The 21,058-nt window shown below is 38.5% G+C and overlaps 1 long non-coding RNA gene across 1 annotated transcript in view; it reads left to right on the top strand.

Annotated features, from left to right (window-relative positions):
- Positions 1–11,777: 11,777 nt before the first annotated feature.
- LOC134418817 (uncharacterized) overlaps positions 11,778–21,058 on the top strand; it is an 88,568-nt gene continuing 79,287 nt past the window's right edge. The window contains exons 1-4 of the long non-coding RNA XR_010027865.1: positions 11,778–11,875; positions 12,942–13,025; positions 16,555–16,690; positions 18,181–19,454. This is a non-coding gene — a long non-coding RNA (uncharacterized LOC134418817). The remainder of the gene's footprint in view (positions 11,876–12,941; positions 13,026–16,554; positions 16,691–18,180; positions 19,455–21,058) is intronic.

The raw sequence follows: 21,058 nt of genomic DNA, 5'->3' as shown, positions 1-21,058 counted from the left end.
AAATGCAATGCTCATTCAATAAATAAAGCAAAGCAGAATAGTATTTAGGGTTTCTTTTTCTGGGATATTTTGTGAAAACACGATTTCTTTTTCAGTAGATTTTTTTTAGTATGGATGGGAAGAAAGAGAGCGAGAGAGCACCGAAAAGAAGCAAGAATCCAGAGCTTTATGTCTGACCATGCCTCTGGGTGACCATAGAACCACAGCCTGGCACTTCCACTTGGCACAAACATCCTGCTCCTGTTTTTGTTTAGTCTGTACCAGACTGTGACCTCTCTGTATCTTAAGCATCTCTTGGTACCCTTAGGGATGGCTGAAATACATTTCAGCTAAGGTCTTCAAAATAATGACTTGGGGTATGCCTTTAGTAAGAAAAATATCCAAAAGGGAAAGAGAAGGCAATATAAATATCAGAGTTAGAAACCAATGAATACCTCACTTCCATCATAGGCAAGAGAGAAACAGAAACTTCAAAAACAGAAGCCAGAAGTTTGTGGTCCACGACACCACAAAATGAACACTCAAATCAGCTGCCATCAGTCCTTTTCTCTTCCAGCTCTTCCTTGCTGCCCACCAGCTCTGTCCTATGAAAACATATGGACTAATGTAATTCCTCCTCTTCTATGAAGTGGCTGATTACCTAATGGCTAAAGCCAACTTTCTGTTAAGCATGTCATATTCTCTTAGGTAACATTAATATAATAAAAGCAAAACACTCTGTGTGTGTGTGCGTGTGTGTGCATGTGGTTTTTTTTAATATAGGAAACTCACATGAAAAAGGCCAAAAAGGGAATTCTAATGAGAAAGGATGTGCCTGCTCTTGGAGAAATTAACTGCTCCAGTGAATTCCAAAGATAAAGCAGAAGAAATTATCCAATAATTTGTCTGATCTAATTAGAGATGGCCCGATCTGCTAAATTCTTATCCAGATCCAAATTATGGGGGCATCTGGAACTGGGATTATAGTTTTGGCTCACAGACTCTAGTCAGGCTAGTGTGAAGAGCAGGTAAAAGCTAAGGGACCCAGCCCCCTGCCACAGCATACAAACCACTGCCATGGACTTTAAAGATGAGTTACTCAAATCCTATGGAAAAAGATTAGGAGCCAATTACTGTAAATTACTGCATCCTAAGTGAGCTATTTCCCCTTTGGTCATAACTGAAAACTATCCTGGGACACTAGTAATTAATTTCTTGCCTCCTGCAGTTGGAGAGTTGAGGCACTCGTATTTTCAAAACTAATTTTTACCACATGCTCCTGAAAAGTGCTCATTTTTCAAAAGAATCAAACATTTTACTTCCAAACTTTGTATTTTAAATCCTTTCTTTACCTATCAAAAAGGGGTGGTGACCTTCAGACCTTCAGAATCAAGAGAAGAAGTAGTGTAACCATGGGCAGTATTTGAAGCTTTTCGTGAATCCTCCTTACACATTTAGCAATTAAAGAACAAGACTATGGGAAATAACTGAAGACTACAGTATGGCATGCAAGTGTGTGGAAACGTTACATGCTGGTGACTAAACAGTGTATTTCAGGTCTAGAAGTCAGACACAGACTGAGGGGTCACATACTGACCCTGCAGAGCAGAAGGCGAGGGAGCACACTGCTCCTCGTTCCCTAGCTCACATGCTCCGCTTCAGAGGAAAGCTGGAACCTGCACCCAGATCTCTTACCACTGAGCTGTGATGATGCAGCCAAAGCAAACTGCAGTGCAGGCACAGCTGTTTATGACCGAGCCTGAATTTCTTCCCTACAGCCCATAACATTTACCAGTGGGTTCTGCTCAGTGGTACCCACAACGAGAGCTGACCGTGCACAGCAGTGCAAGGAACCCTCTCCTGATGTTTCTCCCTATTCCTAAGGCAAGCTGGGAGGCAAGTGGAACCAGAAGGTGCTGCATGCAGATGAGCTGTTAGGCAAGCAAAATACAGCAGCAGTGGAGGTGATGGCTGAGGCAAGTGTGAAACCTCAGCAGCGCTCAGGTGGGCATTTGACAGAGGGTCTCAGGGGAGCAGAAACATTCGGGTGAGTGGTTCCCTCCTGCTCTAGCAGTAAAGACAAGTGATGCTGGGAAAGATGATTTACAAGGTGGAGATTTATCAACAGGTGAGAAACACCAGTCCAGCAGTGCCAGCAAACTGATAACGACCTTCCAGGAAAACTGCTGCCCCCATCAAAGCATCTGGCCTGAGCCAGTCCCACACAAACAACAGAAGGTATAATTGCATTGCTGATTCTGGTTACCACAAGTTCAAAAAGAGTGAATAAAGCACACTATAAACATAAACATATTCCTACTAATTAAGAAAAAAACTGAAACAAAACCCAAAACAATTATCAAGCAAATGAAGGAAGCTAAAATCAGCCCAAACCCTATAAAATCTGCAGAAAAAAGCGGCTAAAAACATGACTAAAGCAGACCTCAAAGCACAGCAGCCATCTGTGCCAGCTAGGATCTAGTAATAATGCAACTCCTAATAGCAACATGAATAATAAAAGTAAAACTCTCATGAGTTGCTACTGTGTTTTGCAGCAACAATAATAGATGTTTCTCTGTGGTCTCTAGTCTTTATGTACGAATCATTACAACTGTGCTTAACATTTGCAAGGAGAATCCTCATTTTTAGATGTAACTTAAGGGCATATTTGCATTCAGTGGGTAAATCCAGCTCTGGGAGAAAAATGCTGTGCTCCAAGGATTTCCAGGAAGAATTCCTCCCTCCTGCAGTTGTGGAGCCCAGATTCCCACTGTTGTACTTTCTCTGTCAGGGTTTCAGATCACGGCTGTTTCTAAGAAGATACTAAGCTTAGAGATGATGTGGGTGTACACAGCTTCCCTGCCCCTCCAAAGGAAGAACATCTCTCCTTCCCTTTCTTTGCATTTCTGAATGCTCCAGAGATCCTCTTGCTTTTCTTTGGTGAACTGAAAAGTTCAAGAAACAAGCAATTGCAGTGGAAGCAGCAGGACAGCTATTGCTTGTCAGGGGAGTTTCAGTGGCTTCTGGCCTTATTGATGGTAGTTGGGGAAAGAGGAGCAAAATGGAATGGCTGTCTCAGCTGGAGTCTCCTGAGAAGTTTGAGTTTTCAGAAGGATGATAAAAATTGGGTGAGAATTCAAAAAAAGAGCTACAGAAAATGCTTCAGAGTGTGAAAAATACTGCTCACTTAGAGAGAATTGCAGCACTCATTTTTTCATCTTAGCAGAGAAGAAGCCAAAGGACAAGTTGATTAGCAATGCCTGGGGAAGATATGTGATACAGGGAGACCTTTTAAATGTAGAGATAAAAGTACAGAAAAAAAATCAACTCTCAGGAGGTAGAAGCTGGCAGCAGTCAAGACATCTCTGTGGTGTGTCTGCATCTTTAGCCTCACAGAAGTTTGTGAAAGTGGAAAGAGGAGATCCCATAGATTTGATAAAGACTGGCCAAGCCCAGCGGAGCCTAAGTAACATTTTAAAATGCCCCAATCATGATAAAAAAATAATCAGAGCTCTGTAAAACATGCATGACATTTATTCCAAGTCTTAATGAAGGAAGTGCTGCAAGAGATTGACTACTTAATCAGAAAGGTCTTTTCTACTATTTTTATTTTCATCCTGTGAAAGGGATCTGTCATAGCACTGGTTTTCCCACCTCTCTCTGCCTCTGAGGGGGGAAGGGATGACAGAAATCGTCAGTTTTCCAGGAAAGTAGAAATAGAAACCGTCAGCAAGCATATATGGTGGAAGAAGGCAAATATAATCTATAAGGAAGATCACAACTATTCAAGAGAAAAAGATCTTGAATGTTGGTCGATTTAGGTTTTAAAACATTATCCTGAGCTCTGCGTTTCTGGGGGAAGAAACACTTACTTAAGCACTCAAACAAATCTCACATTTGACATCTATAATATGTTTTAACTCATATGTCTTTTGAGAATGCAGATGTCTGGACCTGCTTGGTACATAAGAGAGCTGCTCTTCTGCATGCAGTTTCTACATAGACCCACCCTGTAGAAGAACTGTTAATGAGACAACAACTTCCAAACAGAGATTGCCCAAAAATTAATTCCTTGTGCCCCTATTATGTCTGTTCCCAGCTGGAGAGTCTTTCAGCAGACACACTGTGCCTTCACAATTCTCTGCTAGGTGAATTTTCTGCCACCATGTTAAGCATTGTGCAATGTCCCCTGTGTAACATTGACTGAATTGTAGAAACGATCAAGTCATCTGAAAGGATATGGGGAGGTTTTAATTTCCTGAAATAGACCTGCTGTTCAGGCAGTATTGCCTTCTCTATAATAGGAAGTTCAGGAATATCAATTTCTAAATTTGTCTATTCAAATTAGCCCATTACCATTAATGCCAACTCCTTTGAAAAACCGCGAGTCAAGCCCCCCCAAAACCATGAGAATTTAATGGTGTAGAAACATTGTTCCTTTTTCTTTGTCATCTGATTTCTTAAGCTATTTGGAGACAAGTTTTCAAGTTCTTCTTCACAAAGGCAAGATTAGAAATTACTTTTTTTTTTTCCTCTTTGTGAGAAGAAAGGTTTTCTTGTTATTGTATGAGTTCAGGAGCTGAGCCAATGTAAAACTGCAGGAGCTGAAAACACCACCTGATGTTTTTTTCAGGTGTTTCTGTCACTAAGAGATGCTGCATACCATCATGACCAAGTTAATTGGTTAGACCTGTCCAAGTACTTGTGCACAGACGCTTAAGTGCACAGTCATCAGCTCATATAAAAATAGAGCTGGAAATAGCTTCCTCTGGTCCACCCCTTTGGTTATGGGTGAGATCTGTTAAACCTGTGCCATTCTTGCTCAGCCTGTTCTTAAAGGTCCCTGACAGTGAAAGCTCAGTCATCTCCTCACTGCCTCATATTTAGAAAATCACTCCTAAATTGTAACTTGAGTCTTCAGTGTTGTAATTTACGATCATCTCTTCTTAGCCTGTGAAATATCATGGAGAATTTATTGTTCCATTCCACTGTGCAACAGCCCTGTCAGGTCTCCTGACAGTTTTTCTTAACTTTAATAACTCAGGCTTTCAGTCTTTTCTGTTAGATCATGTTTCCTAAGGCTCTGCTCATTCTGATAGCTCTGCTCTGGACATCTCCCCAAGTCTCTCTTCTTGCTGAAGCACATCACCCAAATCTGGGGTGTTATTTTACCTCAGCCTAACTAGGACGAGGTGGGCAGGAAGAACCAAACTATATCCCTTACTGTTAAACTTTTGTTTATGTGTCCTAATGTGACATTAACCTTTGCCATACCAGCTTGGTGTTACTATCCACGTTCACCCTATAACCCTCGATGACCTCAGTTTCTGAACTGATCAGCTGCTCATTCTGGCTTGTCATTAATCCTTCCCACTTACCAAACAGCATCATATATTTTTCAGACTATTTCTTCAATTCATAAAAACCGTTTTGATTTCTAATTCTGTCCTTAATTGTGTGTGTGATCCCTCCCAGCTTTACATCACTGCAGATTTAATAAACATATTTTCAATTCAATTGTCTGAATTGTCAGTTACAATGGACAAAATCCAGAATAGACTGTTGCAGAATGTCATCTGAGAACTACTTTCTGGATAAAGTTCTCTAACCAAGTTTTCACTCATGACATCATAGTTTCATTTGGACTACTCTCCTTAGCAAAGCAACAAAAGACTTTCTAAATCAGAACTTGCCACTCCTATTTCTTTCCATATGCACCACTGAAAACACTTTTCAGATTAATGAGCTAATTCTGTTTTAAGAATGTAGGTCAGTATCATATCCATTTTCAAATTTTTAATAAATATTTATGGCAATCTGTAATTACCTTCAGAAAATTCCCATGTATTTCCACAGAAAATGCCTTTGCAGCCTCCCAAGTACGTGTGCCTGGCTATTACTGCTGCCAGTCTCTTCTCTAGCACCTAGTTCTAAGATAACCTCAGGAAATAACACGAGCTATTTTAGCCTTTTCTCTCTTTACGGCTCCTACCACAATCTCTACGAGTAAGCTCATGAACATCCACTTCAACATTTCAAACCCACTTAAAAGAGGTAAGCAAACCTAACTCTGGGACATAATATTGCACAACTGATTAGAGCAGTCACAGACAAGCAGCACATTCAGAACTGCTAACTAACATTTGAACATGATTTCCAATAATGCTGTCAAACAATTAAAAACGATTGTTGCATTTAGGAGGCTCTTGTTCCTTTAGAGAAAATCCTTGTTGAAGTATTCTTCTGGAAAATTTTATTGAGCTTTCTTTGCATGATAGTGCATTGAATCTCACATTTTTGGGGGTTATAGAAGCACAGAACTGACCCATGATGTAACATGTGGCCTCTATACCCTGCTGATGGCTTTGTGCAGCAGCTGGTAACATCACGAGGTTCTGTGCAGGTATAGAGTCCTGGCTGGCCATTTCAGGATAGGTTCAGGGGCTATTTTATAATCCCTTGATTAATTTGCTTGTAGATCTGCTATGGAGAATGATCTGTAGTCCATCACTTGGGTAGACTGTTCATTTTGTGGGAACCACATTGAGGCAGTCCAAAAGAGTATCATTTTAAAGACATTCTGTAGTGAGGGCTTGTAATTTGTACACAAGTCTGGAGAAGAGCATTGAATTAAGAAAACTTAATTTTGACAGTCCTGATATATAGTCTATTTTGGTTAACCAAAAGGAACACATACATTTTCTACATTAGAGAAATTTCCATTATTTTTCTCTCAGCCATGAAAATCGATTTTGATGTGATTACTCTCAGAGGCTGCTTGATGTGCTTCTGACAGTACAAAATGGATAGAAACCGTGGGTGGTGTTGAATTGAGGATACTGTGGTTAGCTGAACCCTGTCACAAACTGAAAATGCTAGGATTAAAACACATGCCATTAAGATACTGAGCAGGAGAATGAGCCTTAGGAAAAACAGTGATAACAATATTTTGTTGTTGAAGATTGCAAATGATGCACAAACCTTTCATCACATTCTGTTTACTGTAATCAGTGATATTTGCTCAACTGGAGGGAGATCCCCAAAACTCAGATAAAATCCTTAACATGAAGCAAGAGGGTTGTGCCTAAATAAAGGTAGATACATGTGAAAAGGGGAGCCGTGGTATTTGGAACTGTAGAAAACCATGAAGATTTTATTTTGTTCACACTGATTACAACAGGCTCATGTGTAGTTTCACACTACTTCTCTTTCTGAAATCAGAATTTTACCTCATATTTCTATATTGCAGATAAAGTGTCATTTTTTAATGCAATGCTTACTCTTAGCCTACTAATTAGAAAGATCTCCTTTTGCCTTGAGAATTTTCATTGCTTCAAGAAAAGCCCCCAACAAGACAACAAAGAAGAAATACAAAGAAAAGAAATGAGTAAAAGGTGAGGTGTGAATTATTTAATCATCCAGATGTGTGGATCCTCTTCCAAAAATGTTTAAACTTGGCAAGACTGGAACTTGCTAGCTACTGAGACTCAGTAGTTGCAAGCAGTTTGATGATGTTTTCCTCTAACAGGTTTATTGGATACTTCACTTATGGATCAGTAACAGCAGGAAAAATAAACATCCTCTATTTCCAGTTAGGTCACCAGATTTTTTTCAGAGTTGCATAGGAAATATCTATCATCTGACAGATGTTTTAGCAGTTTCTAAGTTATGTATTGGGAGCAGGGGATTTGGAAAAGGACAAGAGTGAAAGTTCATTGACTTTTTGCTATGTCAGAAATATTGTGATGATTGTTCGTTTTCTGTTCTTTCTGTTCAAGCTGACAACAGGTAACTACGGAGCCATTAAAAGGTGTATCTTAAAGTCTTTATCACACAAGTGTCAAAAGTAATCTGTTTCACTGTGGATTTTAAATGCAAGAATAAACTGGGTTTGAATTATTTAATTCTGAATAGCATTCTAAGGGAGTTAAATAAAGATGAAATCAATAGGATTATATATACATAATAAATCTAGTTCTATGGAAATGCTATAATTTGTACACAGTTAAATAACAATTTTTATCCATCTTAGTTACTAGCTGCCTTGAAGAACTGAGAAGAGAATTATGGTCTGGATTGAGTAAAACTCCAGGCATGTGTCAAGCTTATGGTTCCTATTGGCAGTAAAGTCTAGCACACTAATTAATGTTTTTCTGGCTGAAGTCTCTAATCTCTCTGAATCTCACTTTTCACTGTGAAAATAATAGTTCTCAAACCAGAATACTGTGTAAGATATACCACTTAATTATGAAAAAAATGTACAGATACAACAGTTTTCAAAGGGAAGATGTACATGCAAGTAATTCTCTCTGCCACTAGTGATCACTGTTCCTTTAGATTTCTCCCTGTACTTAAATATTTGTGGTTTTCCTTCTATCTTTTACCATCTGTCTGCTGTAGTTCATAGTTGCTATTTCCTGAATATCTATGAGATACAGGTATGAAACTCAGATCCCACTGTGTGTAGCTTTCACTATTTTCAAAGGGCAGTGATCAGTACTGCTCACAGCTGAGGGGAAAGAAGCAGAGTCTCCTCTTTCTCTAGAGTAATAATCACATATATCTTGTCACAATAATTGGCAAAACGGAGTCTGCTATTACTTTTCTTTTAACATAAAACAGTGACAAGTTAGGACCTGATTTTCTTTCCCAAACATCCTTCAGTCCTCATGCTGATTTAATAGTTTTTCTAAACAGTAGGAAATACACAATCTAAACCAATTAGATGATTTAAGGGAACTAATGTCCCATCCAAAAGTGCTTGAGGGCATATGTGCCTACAATTTTGAAATAATTGGTAATGTGAGATTGGAGATTTTGAAAACTCCACTGTGAGCTGAGGATCATCTAACTTCCTTTAAGGTGTGCAAAGGTACAAGCCTGGTTTCAGATTTTCGTCTGGATGACATCAGTGTTAATGAGGAGAAATTCATAAACACCATCAGAGAGTGACATAATCCACTTACTCCAGTGTCCTCTTCTACGATGGATGAACTGTTTGTTGGAGGTATTTGTTGCTCTTCCTATGTTCCTCTGATTGCAGAGGAAACACAGACAGCTAGTTAAGGCTAGATTAAACCACAAAATTAAACTGTCCTTTCAAGAACTAAAATTAGGAGGTGAATGACATTTCTACACTCTTAAACAGCAACCCAGCTCTGAATGTCTTGGTTTTCTGAAAACAGAATTTCAATACTTTTGAAATTGCTATTCTCCTTATACTTTCGCAGTGTGAATGATGGAAAATTATTAGAAATTGGTTATATCTTAATAAAAAGTACTTAACAGGCAAGAAGTATTTATATAGTATCCTATTAATCTAAATTAAACTCAGTTAAGTCCTTCTGGGATTCTTACATGGTATACTCCATCCTTAATGTGTTCACATTTCTTCCTTTACTGTTAGACTGAAATATGTGTATGTATCAAGGGAAAATTACTTCCATGGGGTTTCATTTTAAAACTGGACATGCAAATTCTATTATTAGGTCAAATTTTGAAGTCCTTAATAAGTATTTTTTAATTCATCACCCATCAAGATTTCTGCAGATCCCTTTTTACTTTTAATGGTTTGATCTGTGGTTACTGCAAACTTCACATCTAATTTTTCTGGTATGCAAATGTATCTCTTAATATAAAGTTTTATTTGCAATGCTATTTAGGCTGCTTAGGAGTATTTTATTTTTAATTTGTTTTGCTTGCTCTCTATGGTTCTGTAGATATAAATATACTGCTTTACTGTGCAATTTTCCCCTCTAGCTTTGTGATAACTATAATCCAGTGACTTCCTTTTTTTTTTTTTTTCCCTCTGGAAAATATTCTTCATCTGTAAAGATGGGCTCAAGGAATTTGTGAATTGTAGGTAATTTTTTGTCTTGGGAATTAAACAAAGAGATCTTAAATTACAAATATCTTTACATCCACTAATATGTTCCTTGTACCCATATCAGGTTGGTCACATTGCCCAACCTGGGAAGGTATGGGTGAGTTTAATGCAGTTATTGTTCTTTACCATGATCCCCTTCTGGTTATCTTCTACTTTAGCATGGTCCACAATATTGAACAGGAGAAGAGAGAACTCTATTCCTGAATTTCTTATTCCCAGCTACAGTCTCTAGCTCACTGGAGCTTTGTCCTGGTTACTGTTTGGAGGAGGGAGCAGTAAGGGATGTGGAGTTTGAGAGGTGCCTTCTCAGACCTTTTTCAGGTTTTATATGTGCTTTCCCTACTTGTCTTACAGCATTGGCTTTTTTGTTCTTTCATATTATAATGAAGTTGACATAGTAAATCTGCAATTAATGTGAGCCTTTCTCTCTCTCCTCCACCATTTCTCTAGTGACCCTAATCGCTGAGAAGTGGAAAGAGGTTTTGTGTGAAAAATGAGGAGTTCAGATCAATCTCTGCTATGTTTACATTTCTGGCAGTATATTCAAGAACAGTTTATCAGAGAGTACTCTTCTGACTGTTTTTTTCTAAAGGTGCCAGACAAGTCTATTCTTTCTTTCACTTCCAAATGCTGTGTTTTGTCATGTGCCACCTTCCTGCTCGCTGTCTGGGCTCCTGACATGGCTGCAATGCAAATGTGAAACGAGGAAATTCAAGCTAGTGACTTGAACAGGCCAAGTCCCTAACAACCTAACCTTATCCCAGATCTCCATTTGTACTTTCCATACATCTTTTCTTCCCTATCATTCACTTAATATTTTCACCTTAATGCTCCTTTGTCTCCTTTACCTCTCTGATTGCTTCTGACATGTTTTATTCATTTGCTCTTTTGGTGTTTCTTTCTGCTTCTTTTAAAATACAGTTCCCCTTCCTGTCTTTTCCCACATAGTTACTAATTCCCATAACAGTGGTCTAGTATCCCTGACACAGCAGGATTTGATGTGGTGAAAACCCAACATAGGAGCTACTAGCCTTCTCTATCCTTAACTTAGTGAGCCCATGACATCTCCTTCAATGTCAAAGTATGAGGGAGAATGACTTACTACTTTGCTTTAGATTAGCCCATTGGCAGTCCTCACTCATGCTATGGACTGATGCAGATAAGGAAGGACTATCAAAATGACACAGATTATAACAGCCTGGGCCTTAGGTGCTCAACATCCATCCTCTACAGTCTCATTGGAGAACACACAAGACCCCAACAGAAGAAAGAATTCAGAAAACTCTTGATACAAAATAGAAAACCTAGTCTGTGCATTTGCCACCATGTGGAAGAGGCACTTGGGACAAGATATGTTTTATTCAATATTTTAAAACATTGCATACCTTTGTGCTTCCATCCGTGAATCATCTTTCATACTGGATATTCTTTCATTTTATTAGAACTGTTATTTTGGGCGAAATTCCAGAGTCCTGAGTTGAAGTCAATGAGAGGTTAATTTGACTAGAGACCAAATGAAAATTGAGAAGGTGTTTATCTTTTGGCACAGAGATAGTACCTTGCCTAGAATTCTGACCTTGCAATGTTCAAGATATGCAGCCCTGAAATAGCATCCAGGAGGAGATTTGGTCAGGCTGCAACTGAAAGCAGATGGCATATATAACCCAAGTCACTGAAAACTAAAAGCCCTGCTGAGAGCAATATATGACATTCTGAAGGAAATCTGTCTTTGACACCTTGTATTATCATTTAAAAAAATTAAGATCTCTTTTATGAATTGCGAAAAAGCACACTCCAGATCCTGCTGGTCCCTGCTCTGCCTTTGGACTGCAGAGCAAAGCAGGAGCTATGCTGCCAGCTCCGTATATAACACACCTCCTTGTGTGTCCACCTTATTCCATTATTGCTACAAGAAGGGGAAGAGCAGTTCCCAAGTCCAGTTCCCAAGCTGAAAGGTGTCTGTTTGGAAGGAAGGGTACCCCAAGAAGAGACATGGTGTCCAAGAGATGGGTTAGTAAATCTTCCTTTTCTTGTAAGGGTTAAGCCAAGTGCTGAGCCTGATATCCACTCTAGCCTACAGGACACTGTCTGCCTTTTTTCCTTCCACAGGTAGAAGATTTTACTTTTCCCAGTTGTGTAAGCAGTAAATATCACTCATTTTTGACAAGTCCTAGAAACTACATACAGGAATGAGAAATCCAGCCTTGTGTTCAACAATCCTAAGCAGTGTGATTTGGTTAATTTTTTTGTCTGTTCATATAATAAGGAAAAATGGTGCTTTAATCTTGATTTGATAACTATACCTGCAACCAATTTAAATGAACATATTTAAGTGATGTACAGTACGTGATGATGCGTCTTTTTCAAGACAAATAATATTTATGAATGTAGTTCTGCAAGCAGAAAAGATTCAGAGAGACCTTGTAAAATTTTAGCTACTCAAATGTAAATATTAAGCTATGATAACTGCATGAAGCTAATCAACCCAAGCATTCTGTCAAGGCTCACATGATGGGCTCGCTCATCCTTGACAGCCTAATTGACACTATTATTCTCATGAGAAGAGTAACTTTCACAATAATGTACAGTACATACAAATGCAAAGAATTTATGTACACCAGTTACCTTCCACTGAGATGTTTTAGTAATAATATTTGGCTGGTGTAACAATGTTTTTCATCATTTTATATTTTATGGGCAGCCAGAAGGGATGCATACTGTGCTTCCCTCCAGTAAAGCAGTAGTACTGTGGAAAAGTAGAGATTGAAAACTTATTAAAACTTGTATCATGATACATTTGTCCAAGGGGGTGGAGTTGAAGTTGCAGCCTTAACAGTGACATTTCCTAACATCGGAACACCTGAATTTGCAAACTTAGTAATATTCTTTTCCCATTGCTTTAGTGAACGTTCATATTTGGAGGGATTAATTAATCAGTTGTAAAGCAAATATGCAAAAAAAAATGCACTCTCTTTTGAAGTTCACTTTAAAATACTAAAATATTAAAATGCCATTTTAAAGTCTTTTTATGAGCTAACCCTACCATGCCCATGTTGAGCTGCATTTGTCCTTGCAGGATGGAGACAGAGCATCAGACTCATAAAAGAGCAGAGCAGACTCAAGTACAGCTATGCCTTTTCCTGAAGATGTCTGCTCAATGGTAAGAAGCCTTCTGTTTTTATATAACTGATCATGTCATTGTAAGAACAGATGATTTTAGGGCATTGTGCATTAGTTTGTAGGGAAATTGAATTCTTTCAATTTCAAACAGAATCTTCCAAATGTGATCACGACTAATGAGAATTTTGGAAAATTTTGCAGAAGAAAGAAGAATTTGTTTATGTTGATAGATTTCACAACATTTTTCTGTTCATGTGGAGTCCTCTAGGACTATTAGAAAAAGAATGCATATTATAATCTCTATTATTACTATGGGCTATATATAAAATATCTAAATCTTATATAATACTGAAGTATAGCATCTCCTTGAAAAATATCATTAATAGAAGCTGTTATGGTTTTTGTACAAGAAAGCACAAATATGGCCACATAAAATACAGAATTTTACTCTAATACAAACAAAAAAAATAGTGTCAACAGTGCAATTTAACCCCAGTTTCCTTATATGCATACAACGTGTTCTCTCCATCTAACCAGGACATCTGAAATAAAAGAAACGAAAGCAAAAAACCACCCAAAATGTACAGAAAGCTGGGATCTATCTAAAGTGTTATGTGAGGTATTTTTTTGTGTTATGTTGCTTGACAGAGAGATAGATCAAAATGTTTTTCTTAAGAAACTACTCAGGAAAGCTAAAATATTGGCTTGGGTAAAGAGGATCCCAGCAATCTCTGAGAGCCCCAGCTGGTGCATAGCTGTGGCAGCAATGCCTGGCGTCACAGACCTGTGAGCAGCAGCGATGGAAAGTTTGCCTCCAGCCTCACATCCCACCTGTCCTGCAACCAGCACTCACCTGATGCCACAGGGAGGTGGGTCAGAGAGTCACTGAAAATCAGAAACACACGCTACCGCTAAAAATCAGAAAATAAGACTGAATCAGACAATAAGTTACTGCGAGTTCAGGTCTGCAAACCATCTCAGTAAAGGATCAGGCAGGCACCAGGACTGCTGCAAAGGACCAGGAAACTGAGCTGGGAATGAGGGGTGACTGAAAAAGCATTAACCTACTTTTGCTAATGTTGGTGCGGTATTGCACTTTGACTTCCTAAGAAAAAAACAGAGATCAGCTTTTTATTTTCAGCAGCAAAGGTTTCCTGGGACTCCAGAAGAAGCGCCGAATCCTTTTTCACCATTGGCAAGAACACAATGCCACGTTTGGGTATGACTGGGGGCTAGGAGGAGAGGTTATCTATAGTTCTAATACCTTTTTCTAGCTGCAGTACAAGTGCTGAAAAACAAATTATGTTCGGTTTTGAGGAGGATCACTGGGACTTTGTGTGTGCAGAAACCCTGCCCTGGTGCTGTCAGCTAGCAGGGGAAATCAGCACAGAGCTGACATGGGTCTCTCCTTGCCTGTCTCCCTGGCCAGAAAAAGAAGTGGCCACATAGCCCTGTAAATGGCAAGGGGCCTGGTGAAAGACTAAAGAAGGACTCAAAAAATTATAAACTTGGTCTTCCTAAATAGCAGAAATAACAGCACTTCTAGAAGTACAAGCAAACATGGCTGGCAACAGGACCTTACTTCTGACAGTGTCTGTTGGAGGAAGGTTACATTTTACCCACTCTTACATTAAAAACATTTCCATTTCTATTTTGATTTCTTGTCTCCTTTTCCCATTTCTCCTGCCATCTTTCAATAATATAGAATAAACATAAGCCTGATGGTGATTTAGAAGAGTCAAATAGACTGTACAAAGTTAGGCAAACATAACCTTCTGTCACAATAGTTTTAATTATTAGCCACTGAAATATTTGTTTTCAGCAAAAAACTTTAACTTACAAAAAATAAATGAAAATTTTTTAATCACAAACAGAAATATATCAATATTGGATTGCTTTTAATGCTAGCTATCACTATTTTTTTAATTTAATAGTACATTTTCGTGGTTTAGTAGTATTTCCTGTAATTCTGAGATGCTTATAAGTTTAGTTATATAGAAATTATATATTATATAGAAGTCATAGAGAGAAGAAAGATATATGTCTGCTGATTTCAAGTGGGTCCTTTTTTCCTTTTGCATGCTTACACAAGGTGCATAGTAATGGGATGGGTTTTTTCATTACCAAACAGCTGCATTCGCGTTCATTTGGTTGCAAAGCTGTTTACTTTTCAAATTACTTTATTAATTGAAAAACTAGTAAATATTGGTAATGTCTCCTCCTACTGTAATTGCCATTTTTATCCACATTCCCCTTACATTTGTTGCATATCAAGCCTGTTCCACTACTTCAGTAGAGAGGGAACAAGATATGATAGAGAGGGAATAAGATGATAAAACAGTATTGGTTAACCTCAACTAATCCTTGGATCTCAAATTCTGACAGAAATATTAATGACCTGAGACCCTGACAATGCTGTCAGATAGGACTGCCTTGCTCCCATGGGGACAATCAGATCAAGAGAAGTTACACTACGACTCTGATTTAAACAGGCTTCATCTGACAAATCTAATCTGGATCCTATCAGTGTGACAGAACTAAAATAATACACAAGGCACTTGTTTCCTAACCATGTTCTTTAATTCATTAATCTGTAGATTGCATTTTCCACTAACCCCAAATTCAAAACATGTTCTTTTTTTTTTTTTTTTTGAAAATAATAGATAGCCCTGATGCGCAAGGAACACTTTTTATTTTTTTATTTTATGGAAAAACTGCATCTGAAATGCTGAATAAAGTACAGACCCCATTCTGCAAGCCCTCAATTCTTACCAGGAGTTCTGCTTGGAGGGCTTGCAGGATCAGTTCAGAGAATATATGAGGAAGATAAGAAGGAAAAAAAGAAGAGAGAAAGAGAGAGAGATTGAAAGGGATTTTGTGGAGACAGAGATATATTAAACCAGACTGTGCTTTCTATTTTCAGTAGTCTAACAAAAGTTCATCTCTGACTTCAGAAAAAGGATTCAAAAGAAAACATGCAGCCTGGATTAGTGTTTGCTAGCTTGCCTCACTATTAAATTTGGTTAATGCACTGTTTTGAAAATCAGCTCAGAAAAATCTTTCTGGAATAAAAGAACATACCTTGTTTCTTCCTCTCTATCTCTCCCTTGTCTTCTCCACAATATACACCTGCATGTTCACACAACCAAACAGATTCTACAGTGGCTCAGTGGGAACAATGCTAACCCCAAAACATTTTGGTCATTTTGCTTTTTCTTAAATACTACTAAGCTAACTAGTAACCTGTTAAAGCTCAAAACTTCTCTGTAAAAGGAAAAAGAGAAACAAAACAAACAGTCTTTATAAATAAATTAAAATTCTAACTAAAAAGCTAATTATAAGGGTATTTGTTTTGTTTGAGGTAAGGCACATCTATTATCATAAAGATAATTAACTCAGTCTGACAGATCTAATAAAAGGACAAGTTTAGCATTGGCTTAGCCAGAAGCCCAAGGCAAGCAATTTTTATAATTACTAGTTATTGTAACTGGGCTCAGAGAAAATGGTCTGTGATATTTAAACAGTAATGTTAATTTGCATTTAGACCCATTTTTTTTCCTCTTTCCCAGGCAAGATCTATTTAGCTGGAATGAGTAAAATAAACTTGAATAACTTTAAAAAAAAGGAAAAAAAGAAAAAAGAATGGCTTTCTCCTTACAGAAAAACTTGGTCTTTTTATGCTCAGATAATTAATATCCTCACAAGGTAAGTGTTCTGGTAATCACAAAACAATTAAATGGCTTAATATAGTTTTAACACACAGAAAATGTTCAGTTTTCAGACTGAAATGATGCCTGCTGACTGCATTTATTCAGAGCAACTGTATCTTAATGTACAGATCTGCTACAAGTGCCTCCACTGCCCATGCCCTCAATGTGCCCCTGCTGTCGAGCTGGTGAAGAAAGGGCAGGAGAGGGGGGAGGAAAGCCCCTGGCTGCTCTAAGGAAGTGGTTCCCATTCACAACAAGAAAGGGAACAAAATAATATTCAGGAATATATGCATAAGAAGCAAATTGCTCCTGCTGGCATGGTGTAGTAGCCCTTTAACTAATGCTTACCTTGACATTTTGCAACACATTCTCTGCAAGAAAAACAAATCAACATTTTAAAAGGAGAAAGTTATTTTTTAACCGCTTCTGTAATGAAGGTTTTAGAAATAAGTAATAACTCGAGTGAGAAAATCATTGGTGATATACTACAGAAAAAGCACTTTAAGTACTTGCCATTCAAGTATGAATTTCATTATGTACTACAGGCAGTTGATGTCAACCTCAGTGCATTTTGCCAGTGTAGGACCATATCTAGGGGGAACATTAAAGTCATATAAGCCTAAGCTCCCCAATTTTCAAAGTGCTGTGGGCCTGACATACAGATGCTGTAAACTGCCCTAAATCCTTTGAAGACAGAGTCCTACAGCACCACATGAGGCACACATGAAAAAGAGAGCAAAGGGAACATGGAGCCTTTGTTCCCAAGAGGGTGGGAAAGACAAGTCTGAGGGGCTCATGAATCAAAGGGACCATCCTGACGCACGCTGGAGCACAGGAACCAGCAGCCCTTGTTTGCTGCCCTCCTTCAGCCCCAGTCCGACAGCAGGAGCTGCAGCCCAGCTGCGCACACGGGCTGCAGAGCTGGGCTGCACTTCCCCGCACATCACTTCACATCTTTTTCCATTCCATTTCCAGAGTATTTTGGCCCGATTTTGGACCCCAAGAATTTGCCTCATTATTCATCCGTTCCATGTTATCCCCAGGATTTTGTTTTGCCATCAGCCCTGCTGGCTCTGTTTGCCAGTGATCCCATCAGGTGGGATGGGGGGTTCCCAGCTCCTGCTGCAAGGCTGCCCATGCAGTGCTGAGGGTGGGGCACTGCTCACTTGCTCTTTTGCTGCCTGGTTTTCTGAGACTGAAGGCACTACAGTGCTTTTTTCTGCTTCACTCCTAGAGGGTTTGATGTGTTTTTAAACAGCTTGGGCAAGGTACTTTTTTTAATGGGAGGCTAAATTTAGGATCATAAATGCCTATTTGAACTCTGAAATTAGCATACACTCTATCTTATGTTTGGCTATTGGCTGTATATTAATAATTCAGTTTTTGTCTTCAGTAAAATGTACTTTTTCACTAGATACAAAAAAATGAGATTCTTATCTATTTTGACTGAAGATTTTGATGATTTTTTAAAAATTATTTTTTCAGCCTTCTTGTGCTTTGAGGATTTATGAATTTATTTATTCAGAAGGTCCCCTACCCACTAAAATCCCAGTGTGACTTTGCATATCTGAGTAGTTCTACCATTATCAGCAAGATTACTCACCGTCTGAGAAGCTGCATGTGTACTTTGCTGAAGGAGAGCTCAGGGGTCTGATCTGTGACAATCAAGCAGTGTCTGGGCTACTGGCTGAACATCACCTGCAAGGATTTGGTCCTTTTCAGAGTCATGACCCAGGAAAGACCAGCAAATATTCATCTCCAGCTAATGTGGAAGAGGGAAGGCTCAAGGCTGAGGACTGAGTCTACTAACTGCAAACCTAAAATGTAATCTCTGAGTTTCTAAATGCCTATAGATATTGAATTTATTTCATTGGTTCCAGAAAAAACATTACCACCTCTGCTACACAGAAACAGGCAGACAAAACTTTGGTTTTTTTATTTGATTATGAACCTTGAAGCCAGAAGACAGGCAGAACTTTGTTGGGGATTTTGAAATTAAGACTGGGAAAAAAAATCCTTCTTCTGAATTGTTGTATATATAAAAAACCCAACACATAATACCTTGTGGTCCCTATCTACCCTGAGATTTGGAGATTTTTAAGCTGCTTCCCCTAGAGCTCTAGGATTTCTGCCACTATTTCTGAATGCTCTCAACAGTGATACTAAGCTTTCTTGAACAAGGAAATTGGTGGCAATTCTATAGCTTCCACTCACTCCTATAATTTAAAAAAAAATGTTGAGGGAAACTCTCATTGCATTTTAAAGATTTAAAATGGGTCAGCTTTTGGCCTATATGGATTGATGGAGCCCTTTAAATAGGCTCTAGCCATGGACCGTTATTAATCACTGTAGCAGACAAAAAATACATTGTTTCCTTGCTGAGAATAGCATGTTTTCCTTTGCTTATGAATTGATCCCTGAAAGGTTCCTCACGGGAATATGTTTGTTCTTTCTTTCTTTGCTTCTTTCTTTCCTTCTAAGGCACAATGGCTTTAAACTACAGATGTGCTAATCTGTAGGAAACTCCAGAACTCATTGATCCATGGGCAGCATAGGTATTAATCTACCTGGGCCGGGAGACCAGAAGAATGAACGATTAATTAAATAGCCTTGAGGTTATTTTTCAAAACAGCATTGTAAGCAGTGATGGGCAAACCTCAAAAGGTTTTTATACTGGATTCAGTTCAGATCAACTTCCTAAATTTCATAGACTGATCTGCTCTTTGGAAGCATACCCAGGAGGAAAAAAATACCTGCAGGTAATATTTTAAGTTAGACCAATCAACTCAGTAATAAAAAGAGAAAATTTTTAGAAAATGAATTTTAGCCTTGTCCCTGAGACCCAATACACATTCCAAATACATTTAAATGGGTCTATAAGAGAAAGAAGGTGTGTTTGGACAGTTTTCCAAACATTCTTTAAGAAAAATTGCAAGATTTATTATTAAATCTTATTGTTTCCAAAATTAGTACTTACTGTTTTGCAAAATTGGCAGCAATGTCAATACAATACTTTTTTTATCCTCCTCACAGCTTTTACTTCTTGCTGCTTCCAGTAAATGAAAAGACCTTGGTAAACTGACACGCATGATGATACTGGCAAATCCCTCGGGATCATTTCTTTTGTGACAACAACAAAATAGAAGTGTGGAGAGATGTCTGAGTATAGATTTTGTACATCAGTTTCCATGATGCATAAATCGACCCATAAACTGTATATATTCATGTATCTCCACACCCCACCCCACCCTTTGTTCTTTGCTTATTGTATATCTTGCCAGTGCAGTAAAACTGGTGGATGACACAAACTTATTCTATCAGCCTTTAAAGCTGAGCAAGGGCACAGTAAAACCATCCCAAAACGCAGAGCTCCATTTAATTTATGTTGTCTCCACCTGAGGCTTGTCACTGTGTTAACAGCACCCATGTCTATCTATTCCATTGCTTTTGATCATCTCAAAGGGCAGGAAGGAGCAAGAGAATGCACAAAAATTTGTCTTTTCCAGGATATCATGAAGACATAAAGCCAGATTTAAAGCTGTTAGAGGCTGCCTATTATTGTACCATCAAATAATGGAGCTCCTTCCTGTGAAGTGTTTCTGGACATGACAGCACGAGCACTAATGTGACATTACTTGAGTAAATGGGTGGATAAAACAATTGCAATGATTTCTGTCAGGGTTTTAGGGGCAGCCTGCATGCACTTTGGGCATGCAGTTTCTGCTGCAGCTTGGCACTGTTCTACCTCTAACATTAATAGGTCCCTCTCAGATCTAACAGCCAGATGGTCAGCAGTTGTGAACTACTTACTGAACCGCTCTTGAAGTTCTGCCAGGATATTTGTACACACATATTCTTTCTGCAAGCCAGTGCCATAAGGTCATAGGAAGAACAAGGTCAGAAGTGATGTGTCTCATGTTTTTGGGGGCATGTGTTGCCCTAACTGGCCACACACAGCTGCTGAGCAGCAAACAGAAGAGGTGAAGATAATAGTCCATAACAAGTCAGCTATTAATTGAATTTTTGAGTCTTCTTATGTTTGCAAATTGTCCGTGAACAGACCCTGATTTTCAAGAATGTGTTTGTTACTGAGAGTTATTTGCTGACACAGGAAACAGAAACCACAGAAATGCTGGCTGGGACTTACCCTTATTTCTTAAAGGCTAAGCAGAATAGCCATCAACTAGGCACTTACCATGAGGCCTGGGGAAAGAAAAATGGAGTATAAAGTCAAAATATAGGAAGCTGAAAGATAGAGATAAACATCATAAAAGAGTTTGCAGCCTCTTGACCTCAGCAATATTACCAGCTACATGCCATAACTTGATCTTTGGCATTAAACACTCTGCTGAGTAGGTGTTTG

Source organism: Melospiza melodia, chromosome 5 (assembly GCF_035770615.1).
Source record: "Melospiza melodia melodia isolate bMelMel2 chromosome 5, bMelMel2.pri, whole genome shotgun sequence".
NCBI lineage: Eukaryota > Metazoa > Chordata > Aves > Passeriformes > Passerellidae > Melospiza > Melospiza melodia.
The sequence above is the reverse complement of the archived record's forward strand: the minus strand, read 5'-3'. Positions and strand labels throughout refer to the sequence as shown.